The 12,837-nt window shown below is 43.5% G+C and overlaps 1 protein-coding gene across 2 annotated transcripts in view; it reads right to left on the minus strand.

The window, feature by feature from the left end:
- Nucleotides 1-10,860, minus strand: part of OSBPL2 (oxysterol binding protein like 2) — a 66,914-nt gene extending 56,054 nt beyond the window's left edge. Inside the window, exon 1 of one of the 2 annotated variants that reach the window (XM_081011345.1) lies at nt 10,709-10,860. The gene's annotated coding sequence lies outside the window, so the exon portion shown is untranslated. The remainder of the gene's footprint in view (nt 1-10,708) is intronic. The other variant, XM_081011344.1, reaches the window with a different exon arrangement.
- Between the last annotated feature and the right edge of the window lie 1,977 nt (nt 10,861-12,837).

The raw sequence follows: 12,837 nt of genomic DNA on the forward strand, positions 1-12,837 counted from the left end.
TTAAGGTGGTAATGGCAATTTCCTAGCCACAGAAGTGGGCCAGGAGACAGTTTCAGTATTTGTCCCTCCCAATGAGCTCTTATTTACAAATAATGTATGTTGCATAGATGAACTGACTGACAGTGCTGAAGGGTAATCAAGAATCACCACTTCCTCATTAGAACTTTGCCTAACTGTAAGCCCACTGGGTACCTGCATGCCCCAATTCTTCCATCCTAATTTGATCTTCCAAGTTCTGGAATTACTACAACATAACAGTACCTATGGAAACTTCCTCACTGTGGTTTCTTGACACAGGAAGGCTTAACAGTGCAAGCTTTTAGAATCTGTGTTTCACTCTGCCCAGTGCTTTACACAACAAAGAAAAGCTAAAAATTAAGGAAGTGATTGCATGCAACTATGTCAACCAATATTTTTAACCATATCCATAAGCCCAATATGCTATATTTAGTGTCTTAATATGATTAATTATTATTTGTCTTTAAAAATGGAGCCAGAGAATAAAGCCAGCCCTCTTGTGACATCTCTTCTGCTTCTAAATGAAACCAGGCTATCGTCCTAATATAGTTAGACTAAAGTGATAATGTGAGAGAAGCAGAGTCAATTAAATGGTTATTAAGGATTAGAAATTAAAATTTATGCTGAATGCAGTATTTATATTCTGGTTGCTTACAAAACAGACACAATTGGGCTAACCCCAAATATTTCACTAAACTATCAGCAAGCATATATGCATTAACTTTTCTGCCATTGCTTCAATTCACGTAAGATGTTTTTAAAAGAAACTTTATTAATTTTTTTTTAAGTAAAGACATAATGCAAACAACATCAAACATACTGAGAGAAAAGGAAAACTATAATGTGGTAATCCAGACATCCAATATAGGAAAGTCAATTTGTTTACCTTTTTTTACATAATTTAAGATTCAAATTATGAATGAAAAGGGAAGTCCCCAATATGTTTGTTTGTTGTAAAAAAAAAAAAAGAGATACACATATATTTAAAACTTACTTTGCAGACAGTGCTAAAGACTCTTCCTAACTTCAATTTTAGAATACCTGGATATCCACCATATCAAATTTCTTTCCAGGGTTGGGGTGCTCTCTGATGACTCTTTTGCATTTATTTATTTATTTATTTATTTATTTATTTATTTATTTTAAAGACTGCTGATGTGGAAAATGTTTCAGCAACAAGAGGCTTTTTTAATGTAAGTGGAATGGCTCAAGGGCAGAGTGCCATAAATTACAGACTGATTTGCCAACAACAGGAGGCCCTGAAAAGATGCTAATCTGCCTACACCAAGCAAAGCTTGAGCCTAACTGGCTGCCTTCTAGAGTTGACCCCCAACCATACAACCACCAAGGAAGTACTAGAGAGAGAAACATTCTAGGTCAGAGATGGAGTAACTCTGTAGTGAGTGTTCTGCACACAGTGGAAAAGGCAAATGCTATATCAGACAACAACACTAGCTTACATATCTGGCTGATTTTATACCAATTATGAAAGAGCCAGGATTATTAAACTGTGCATTGATGGAAACACCACTACAAATAAGTATTTGTGTCAAAGTCTTTCCATCAAACAAAGCGTAGGTTCAGTATGTTGGGTTGCATTTAGCTAAGTTCTACACAGAGTTGACCAGGTAAAATTAAAGAACCTAAGTTAGACATGTTCATTAACTTCCATGGGTCTATACTTGAGTAGGACTAGCACAGAATACAACCCAATATTTATCATATCAGTACCATGCCCTTTCCCAAAGGAACTCAGGGCAGTGTTGTCAGAGAACCATGTTTCTCTGTCATTTTAAACATGTCTCTGCAGCTCGATGCAAAAGGTGTTTATCAGTTAAACACCTGGTTAGTTCAGATTACAATCTTGAGCTACTCCATGTGCCCCATGGTATTTTTCGAAGTCTAGTATTTGGTCAGGGCTACTTCCCATTCCAGGGACGTGGGTGGTGCTGTGGGTTAAACCACAGAGCCTAGGACTTGCCGATCAGAAGGTCGGCAGTTCGAATCCCCACGACGGGGTGAGCTCCCATTGCTCAGTCCCAGCTCCTGCCAACCTAGCAGTTCGAAAGCACATCAAAGTGCAAGTAGATAAATAGGTACCGCTCCAGCAGGAAGATAAATGGCGTTTCCGTGCGCTGCTCTGGTTCGCCAGAAGCAGCTTAGTCATGCTTGGCCACATGACCCGGAAGCTGTACGCCGGCTCCCTTGGCCAATAAAGCCAGAGGAGCGCCGCAACCCCAGAGTCATTTGCGACTGGACCTAACAGTCAGGGGTCCCTTTACCTTTACCTTTACTTCCCATTCCAAAATGAAACAAGGATTGCATTCAACTTTTATTCAGAGCAGACCCATTGAAATTAGCAGCCATGGCTAACTTAGGTCGACTAACTTCAATGTGCCTACTCTGAGTAAAAGTTAGTTGGGTATGACTGCATATCTCAACCTAACATTAATCCTAACTAACTGGCATCAGCATGAAATGTGACAAAACAAGCCCTTGAAAACAACCTTACAGTGCAGATGTGCTGATGCCCTTGCAAAGATAAGAAAGATAAATTACCATTGCATGCAAGCAGCAACCCTGAAACAAATATCAGGAGGTTTTAGTGTAAGCAGGACCAATGAAAAAAGTGCAAATGAGCCAATGCATGACAATATCAGTAGAGGACACTGAACAGCAATATTAAGGTATATTCATTACTACATTTGGTGGCAAATTACAAGCATGTGGCACATACCAAAAGACACACACCCCACTCCTTTTATACTTTTCATAATCTTGCCTCTCAGCATTATAGGAAGTGCTATGCCTCCTCAGAGTATAAAACATATATAGGGGTTCAAGATACACACCAGTTCCTTCACTGTGATCAACTAACCTTCTGTTGCATTGAAATAACCGTTTTTCCTAACCTACTTGAGACAATCTCAGGTTGATTGATTGTGGGTGAAAGGAAAGAAAGAGAATTTTTTAGAAGGCATGTAATCCAGGGAAGTCAGAGAGACACTTGTAGTAGCATAAATATGTGCATTGCTAAGGACCCAGTACTGTAGTTCTAAGGCTTGTAATCTAAGCCATGCTATGATGTGAGGTGGAAAAATAGCCATTTTATAAGTTCATTAGGCACAATGAATGGATACCAATTATAAATACAATATTAGGCAAGGTTGGCAGTAAGTTGTATTAAATGATTTTCATCTGATTATCCCTACTAAGTATGTGAGAGAATAAATGTATAGCACTGTTTTGTAAATTGGAATGAGAAAAATAAAAATGGGAGGTCAATAGCAATCACTAATCCTCCCCCCCCCCCAATTTAAACAACACAAGGTACATGCTATTGTCTTTTACTTTTTTTAAGTATTTGAATAAGAATGTCTACACAATATAACATTTGACCACATTAAGCATGTTTTAATTTCCCCTTCAAATACTGTATTTCAAGTCAAACACTTGCATTGTATTGGGACCAAAATAAAAACAGGGAATACTTTCAATGTTGTTTTCTAAATACAAATAAAACAAACATGTTAACATGGGAAAGCAGGTAGTTTTCCAATGTAAACTGGAACTTTCTGATGACAAGAGCTGTTTGACAGAGGAACAGACTACCTTAGAACATGGTGGACTCTCTGTTACATGTATTGGTGTTTTTTAAATAGACATTGGATGGCCAGCTATGAGAGATTTTCAGTTATGGTTCCTGCATTTCAAGGGGTTGGAACAGACTCTACAATTCTATGAATCTATTATTTCCCTAAGAAATTAGTCTAGTTTTCATTTTTCAGTTCAAAATTTTCAAGAAAACACCACTAAAGCCATCTTCTTGTAAAAATGAATACAACCCACTTCTGCCCAAATATGCAGTTCAGTGCTGGAAAAATCATACATATGAATGAAACACGGTGAGTACACTTCCACAGTAGCTCTTCTGCTTAATATATATATGGTTGCACATCCTTAAACTCAGGCTCGGCTAAGTATACAGATCGCCCAAGAGAAGCAGGCAAGTAAAACTAGCCCCATCAATAAGAAATAGGCAGAATGATGGAGATACCAGAAAAAGCCTCTCTGAAGTGAGGTTTATACAGATATAAAATTTGATGAGCTTTTCAAGCAATTTGCCCGGCGCCCCCAGCACAGATTATGCAGAAATCCTTCCATAAGGATTTAACTGCTCAAGTGTCCTTACTTTTCATTCCTCCTGATTTTAGTTATGCATACCAATTACCTTCTATTCTTTGTATATATGGTCCTTGATTATATGTAATATTTTACTGATTTATTAATTTGGGGTTGAGGAGGAAGAGTACAGAAATTTACAAATAAATAATATTGCATAGATTTGTTATATTACACAGTGACCTTCCCAAAAGATATACCAGGTTCTTCAGTTTCGCCCCTACACCTCTGAGGCGGGAAGGGTTCACACTGCAGAAGATATGTTCTCAGTTGCAACAATATTCCATACATCAGAGGTCAGCAAAGTTTTTGTGACTTGGGCCGGTTCACGGTCCCGCAGACGCCGCAGTGGGCCGGAGTGTGTGTGTGCGCACATGCGCAAACACTATTTCCAACGCTCCTTCTGGTGTGGAGGAGGCGCACACAGTTTCCCACTGGAGCTTGCTACACCCAATGAGAAGCCAGCCAGCATCGCGGAAGGCAGTACCCGCTCTGCTCCATGCTGGTTTAGCACAGAGTATGGGAGCCAACTGAGCGGGCGGCAGGGGTCCCCAAGCAGGCGGCAGGGGTTCATGGGCCAATTAAACAAACCCCATGGGCTGCTTGTGGCCTATGGGCCTTAGGTTGCTGACCCCTGCCATACATCAATATCAAACACTTTGGGATGGCTGGGATTTGGCAGCAATAACTAAATCTAACACATTATTTGCACAATTGCTTCTTCTCCTCATATGCCAAGCTTCAGATAATACATCAAAGCAAGCTGCAGTATACATACATTCTGCATTGCCCAGGAAGCTCACCATAAGAGTATTCAAATTAGCTCCACAGACATCCTATATACTTTGGCCATATTAACTTTCAACAGAATTCAGAATGCCTAACTGCTGTCTAAAACAACTGAATTTTGCAATTGACACTGCACTGCAAAATCCAAGGTGTTGCTTGTCATCATAAAATATCTCACGTCATCTCCATATCTAACCCTTTCAACTGTACAGAATAGTTTTAGCTGTAAACCTCATTCATAGTCACAAACACACTGACTGCATTATTCTTGAAATGAAAGGCAGAATAATAATAATAATAATAATAATAATAATAATGGTTTAAATTTTATGTGGCCTATTGTTTAAATTTTAGTGTTATGCAAATGAGTCTTGGGGTCCCTTGTTTTCCACTTCCCACTTCTCCTGCAGCATAACCAGTGTCAGAAATTCAGATATGTAAGCTAGGTGCCAAATGTCTCCTTAAACCATGGTTACAGTCACCAAAATGGAATGTCCAGTTCCCATTTTGGGGCAAGCCAGCTCTAAACTCTTATTTTTCAAATGATGGACTGACTGTGATTGATTATCAGTTAAGCATCTGGCTACTTCAGATGACAACCTTGAGCTAGTTAAGAACTTTGAGAACTCAAAAAAGAAAAGTCACTTTATCCAGGGACCATCCACATATACATTGGCCTATTCCTACCTCTTTTTCTTAATGGTGACATGGACCATTCATAGCATAGGAATATTCTTCCACAACTGAAACCAGGGTTTATGTGGTTTATGAAGCTAGCTTGTTTCAATAAATCAAAGTTAGGATTAAGCACATTTAAGTTTGGATGTTATACTACACTGTGGTTAACTGAAAACAGAACCACAAGTTTCCAGCCTCATCCTCATAGCTGCACTAGAGGAGACCACACTTTTTGCCAGTGCAAGTTCCACTGGGCTGGTAGGTCACATGACTGAGATGAGCCAAGTCAGGAACCAGCACAAGTTCCCTCAGCCCAGTCTCCCACACAACACCCATTTTGCAAAGTTTACGCCAGTGTAAATTATGCCAGTCTCAGCTCAGCCAACTTAGCCAGGGTTGGGGACTTATACCAGCTGAACTAGGTATTTGCTGGCTAAACTGGAGATTCGACACATCCTAACTCACTCAACCCAGCGGATCTAGGGTGGCACCCTAAAGCAGTAGAAATAGTGCATAATAGCCATTAACACAATCTATGGAGTCTATTCACACTTCCCTTTACTGCATAACTACAAAGATTATCATTGCTTGTGTTCATACTTTGCAACAGAGGTGGTCCATATAGTTCCAGTAAAGGTAAAGAACCCCTGACAGTTAAGTCCAGTTGCGAACGACTCTGGGGTTGTGGCACTCATCTCGCTTTACTGGCTGAGGGAGCTGACGTTTGTCCACAGACAGTTTTTCTGGGTCATGTGGCCAGCATGACTAAGCCACTTCTGGCAAAACCAGAGCAGCGCACGGAAACGCTGTTTACCCTCCCGCCAGAGCGGTACCTATTTATCTACTTGCACTTTGACGTGCTTTCGAACTGCTAGGTGGACAGGAGCTGGGACTGAGCAACGGGAGCTCACCCGTCACAGGGATTCGTTCCAGTAAGAGGTGTTAAACATTCACCCGACTGGATTTTAGTAGGGTCAACAAATCACAGCAGTTGGTTTTTCTCCCACTTCTAAATTCCAGGGTAGATTATCCCATTTGTAGGACCCACCATAAAACCCTTATTTTACATACTCTTTTCTCCATTTAGGAAGATGAGCATCTATTTAGGAAGATGAGTATCTTTCAAGACAAGGAGCATGTGATATATTAGGGTTTCTACTTTCATACCACATGAAAGCAGCCTCCTGTCTTATCTAAAATGCAGGTCTCTCCTTCATATCTTCAGGGAACAGAAGATCCAGATAATAAAGTTAAAGTCTAATCTCTAAACTAGGGATGAGGCAATTGTTCTATACTTTAAGATGGAACAAAACCAATCTGAAATATCAAGTGCATTTAGGATAATAGCCCTCTCTTTGATTTTCACCACCTTACCTATCCCTAAACAGGTGACTCAAAACCAAGTCTCACCATTTGATATTTTCAAATCTTCACATTTTCAAATATTTAGTTACAATTCAGGTTGGAGGTGAAGCAGGAGGCATAATTTTCCTATTTCACCATCTCTACAAGAAGTAAACATATCCGTTGCTGCCAATGGGTGTGTACTGGTTTAAAACCCTCAATTATGCCAGAGATATAGATGGCAACTACATTCACATGTTCCAAATAGTCTCACAAACTGCAGGAAGAATGGCCAGCTATGCAATAAGGAACAAGATACAGTATCCAAATAGGAGGTCATTTCTGCCCCTATGCAAGATAGTCTCACTAGAGCAGGGCAGTCTCCAAGTTAGAAGGGACAAGGGACTTGCCACACCCCAAGGTACAAGGAAGTTAATTATCTTAGTGTATCTCCAGTCTAAAGTGAATTAGTCGAAGGGACAGGGCAGCAGATGTTATAAACAAATCTAGAGGTCTATTACCCCCTACAGTGCTATAGGCTATTCCCCAGGCAAAAGTCTCTCCACCCAGTTCTCTTCAGAGGAAGGAAATGGTTTCTGTTGTCACTGATACATCAAGTTACACCCTGGAGTAGGCCAAGGCAAGTTGTCAGCAACAAACAGAAGGGCAACAAACCTAACCCCAGGAATGACTCCTGCCTCCAGGCAAGACTGTCTGACTATTAAACCCTTAATGATTTGGGGCCAGGGCTGTTTTTTTAAAGTAGTCTTCACTCATTCAAACCTACTCACCAATAAAATTAGTTTGGTTGATGGGTGCAAAAGATAGGGCTTTCTTGGTGGTGACCTGGCAATTGTGGAACTCACTTCCTATTGCACTACTACACATTTAGTGCAAACCTTAATGCATGCCCAGAAAACTCGTATTCCAGACTGCCTTTAACAGTGTTTATGCTATTGATTCTTGATGCTCCATGCTTCTTCACAATTTTGCCTTCTTACGCTTTTGATACATTAAATGTATCCTAATACAGTGGTACCTCGGGTTAAGTACTTAATTCATTCCGGAGGTCTGTTCTTAACCTGAAACTGTTTTAACCTGAAGCACCACTTTGGCTAATAGGGCCTCCTGCTGCTGCCGTGCCGCCGGAGCATGATTTCTGTTCTCATCCTGAAGCAAAGTTCTTAACCTGAGGTACTATTTCTGGGTTAGTGGAGTCTGTAACCTGAAGCATATGTAACCTGAAGCATATGTAACCCAAGGTACCACTGTATATCTCATTATCATTGTTGTACGCCACATTGTGAGGGTTATACACTAAAAAGCAGCCTATATATACTTCCAATAAATGAATGTTGAGGTCTATCCCCACAGCACTGGTAGCAAATTAGGTCCCACAATTACAGACAGGGATGTTCCCTTCCTTGACCTGTAATGAACTACACACTTTTGGCTTTAGTGCCAAAAGATGTGAAATATTTGCTATTCTCCTTTCTCTGCTTTCTTCCTTGCATTGGGAAAGGTGCAATTCTTCCTCTAAGAAAAAATGTCACATCTTAAATGTCCAAATTCCAGAGGTGAAATTTCAGTTTTGATGACAATTAGAATCTGTTCACCACCTCAATCTAGTGAGTATAAACCCATCAAAGAAATATAGCCACACATTCATGAAGGGGTTCCTCTATCCCCAAAGGGAGGGATGAATAGCAGGGTGCATTCAGGCTTATGATGAGATACCACATCTACAAACTTAAAAGATCACATTGGGTTCCCTTTGCCTAAGGCAGTGTTCTCAAACCTGAAACCCCAGCTGTTGTTGGACTACAATTCCCATTATCCCTAGCAGCACCAATGGTCAGGGATGATGGGAGTTGTAGTCCAACAACAGCTGGAGATCCAAATCTGAGAAACATTGTCCTAAGGTAAATGGAGCAATGCAAAGCAAGAACACTGAGGAAGTTTTAAGTCACAGTTGGGGAACATATGGGCCCAGAGGCTGATTGTTATCATGCAGGCCTCTCTATCCAGTTGTCAAAACTCTAACAGGCCACACCACTCCACCAGTCCTACTTCATAACTCCTTCATTGTTTTTGTCTCATTAGAATGTGTCCTAGAACTTTTATCATGTTTCTTGATTGCCTGGACAGAGTGTGTGCATGTGTAGAAACTGACTGTAGAAAGGTAAAATGTAAATTCATTGCTTCACCAACTTTTCCCTCTGGCACTGACAGAGCATATGTGCACCCCCCATCCCAGACTGCCCAGATGAGAATGCAGCCCTCCATCTAAAAAAGGTTCCTTACCACAGCCACAAGGCCAAATCATGCACTCAGCACCAGGATTATCAGCTGAGCTGAAAAAATAATTCAAAAACACAACCAGCCTCTCATGATGGCTCCAGGGAGTTGGCACCTATGGCCCTCAGCAGTCTTGCAACCAGAACTACCTTATCTGCAGAAATCAGCAGATGAAATTTTTCAATATGCAGAGATCAGCATGTACAGAGGCACTAATAAATGTCTGCAGATCAAGATGCTGTTCCGAGCACAGGAGCAGGAACCCCAGCAACGCACACACAAATAAGGAAGTTGGCAACCCAACTCAAAAGCAGAGAAGTGGAAATCAGATGTAGAAATGCTTGCTTGGACTTGCGGGAATGTGGGGGGGGGGGCAGTGCTGAAATGTCGATGGATATGTGTGTCTGTAAAGGGCGAGTCTGAACCCTTCAACAACACAGTGGCTGTATGAGGGGCAAAAAAAAAAAACCCCTCCTCCCTCCAAATAACATATCAACCTAGGAGTGAGTAGGAGAGGCAAACAGGAGCATAAGAAACTGCTTTACGAGACAGACCACTGGCCCATCTCAGCCCAGCCCAGAAGTGCCAGCTAGGCCCCACGACCATGGGTGCCTAGGGCCGTGGTGCCATGCCAGGATTTTTGTTAGGGTGGGCATAACCTCAGTTTTTAAAGTATTTTTATTGATTTTTGCTGACATGGGGGGGCAGCCCCTACATGGGGAATTTTATGTGTGCTCGGGCACCCAGGAAACTGACACCTATATCCCAGCTCACACGGACTGGCAGCAGCAGAAGCAGCAGCCACCTTACCTGCAGGCTCTGGGCCCCGAACCTGGGTCCTCCTGCATGCAAAGCAGATGCTCTGCCGCTGAGCTGCAGCCCGATAGGGAAGCAAGTCAGGCTAGCGCTGGCCCTCGGTACAGTCCACGAGGAGGCCGGATCTCGTCCCCCCACCCCACCCCGAGCCCTACCGGGGACTGAGGCGCTAGGGACCGAGCCCGGGGCACCCTACTGGGTGCGAAGCACCTGCCCGGCCACGGAGCCACGGCCCTCCCTAGGGGAGGGAATGCGCGGGTCTGGCCCCTCTCCGCCCCTCTCCGAAACGAGCCTGACGGGTCCGAAAAGGAAAGAGCCTCTTCTTCCCTCAGAGTGGCCCTGTGAGGAAAGGGGGGGGGGGCAAAGCCTCGACGCTCTCCTCCTCAAAAGTAGCTCCTCTGGCTCCCTCTCCTCAGGCGGAGCGGGAGAAGGTTGTTTTTTTGGGCCCACCCGTCCCCCTCGCCCCGCTGTGGGGCTCCAGCTGTTTCCCTCAGTGCCAGGCGCCCAACCGGGTCGGGAGGTGAGGGACCAGAAGGACGGCGGCAGCGGCGACGACGGTTAAGCGCCCTCGGCGGTTGGTTACCTGGCACCGGCCTCTCGCGGCGCGCGCGCTCGCTCGCTTCCTCACGAGACCCGGTTGACACCAAGGCGGAAGTGGGACCCTCTTTTTCGTCGTCGTCGTCGTCGTTTTCACCCCCTTCTCCCTCGCTATCTCCCTCGCCCTCAACCCCGCCCTCAACCCTCTTTGACAGGCAACCGGGGAGCTTCCAATCCAGCCCCGCCAAAGGGCCGTGACGACGTTAAGCCCGCCCCGCGTCCCTCTCCTCCCGAAAGCCCACCAATAGGCCGCGGCCTATGCTAATGAGAGAGGGAGAGAGCGGCTCCGCAGATACACAAGCATCGTCTCTTCCACGCGCGCGCGCACACAAACCCGACTCAACGGCGCGCGCGCGCGCGCGCATGCCGCACGCTCGCTGGGGCGAAGGGGGCTTCGGCCAATGGCGTGCTCGGTACGGGGCGTGGCCATGCAAATTTTTTAAAAAAAGGCGAGAGAGGGATGCTTTGCGAAGCATCCTGAGCGCTGCGGAGGGGCTGGCCAGGCACGGGGCGTTGCGCGGGGGTCTTTGCACGGCGTGGGGTGGGGTGCTTGGCTTGCATAGCCAGGGAAGGTCCAGAGAAGTCCGTCGAAAGGGTCAAGGGGATGGAGCGACTCCCCTACGAAGGAAATCGGCATGATGCAACGTTTGCGGGGCGGGGGGGAGGCGGCGCAGCATGGTAGAAGTTTTCGAAATCATGCATAGAGAAAGTGGACTGGGGAAAGTTACTCTCCACCCTCCTCTCTCTCATTTTGTTATTTATTATTTATTTCGACCACTTATATACCGCTCGTAGTTAAGCAAAACTCTTAAGCGGTTTACAACACATCTTAAATAAACAGTAAATACCAAAACAAAAAGGAGATAATTTCTACGTTCTGTAAAGCTTAACTAAGCAGAACACCCTCGTCAGTATCAAAATAAACATTGCCACATAAAAACATAGCTGTCAACGTTTCCCTTATTCCGAATAGGATTCCTCGCAAGAAAAGGGAAAAGTTGACAGCTATGACATAAAACTCAGCTGCAAAAATAAAATAAAATAAATGCAAGAGCTCATATAACAGAAGATTTCCAAGTAAGCTGAATGTTGTAAGATTCAGGACATGGGAAAGAAGTGCAGAGTTAAACTGGAACTCCACTGGCCTGATCCAGCAGCCTATTCTTATGTTCTTAGTCAAAATAAAAAAATCCTTCCAGTAGCACCTTTAAGACCAACTAAGTTAGTTCTTGGTATGAGCTTTCGTGTGCAAGCACACTTCTTCAGATACACTGAAACAGAAGTTGCCAGATCCTTCTTATGTTCTTAGGTTATGTTCACTCCTTTTCCTTCTTCTTCTTTTGCATTGCATTAAAGCCTATTCATCTCTTCCATTTTAAGGTGGTGCAGCAGCTGTGCATGTGTGTTTGGAAGCAAAGCCCTCTCTTGTTTTATTCTGATTAACTCCCCCAAGTTTGCAAAGGGTTGCAGCCTTAACACTGCACATCTGTAATCCTAACTCTGGCTACTCAGCAGTAAGCCCTGTTGATTTCAATGGAACTTACACCAAGGTAAGTTAACCTAGGAAACTCAAAATAAGCTGTACTATTGGTCCATCTAGCTCAGTATTGTCTACACTGACTGGCAGAGTCTTTCCCAAATCAGATTCTATTACCCTTCCCCAAGCAGAGTTAGGGTCACAATCTAAGCCTGCGTATGGATGTTCGAAAGTAAACACCATTGAAGAAGGCTCACTCCCAGACAAGACTCTAGTGCTAACCCTACTTAATTGGGAGTATGCTCCAGTGAATTCAATAGGCTTACTTTTGAGGAGACACAATTTGGACTTGCACTGTGCATGCATGCAATTGCAGTCTTAACAGCACAATTGTGTGCATGTCTACTCAGAAGTAGTTCCTTACTCTCAGGTTAAGTGTGCATAGGATTGCAGCCAAACCTTTATCGTATCTTAGAAGTCTAATATTGCAACCCTGAAAACAAAACCAGCGGCAGTAGGGCTTATTTCTGAGTACACATAATCAGGAGGGTGGGTCTCTCTGTAAATGCAGAAAGTACCTCTTCATACAACAGGTAGACTTGCATTGTTTGTGTTCATTACTTACAGAGCTCACAATA

Source organism: Podarcis pityusensis (assembly GCF_964106645.2).
Source record: "Podarcis pityusensis genome assembly, chromosome: 6".
NCBI lineage: Eukaryota > Metazoa > Chordata > Lepidosauria > Squamata > Lacertidae > Podarcis > Podarcis pityusensis.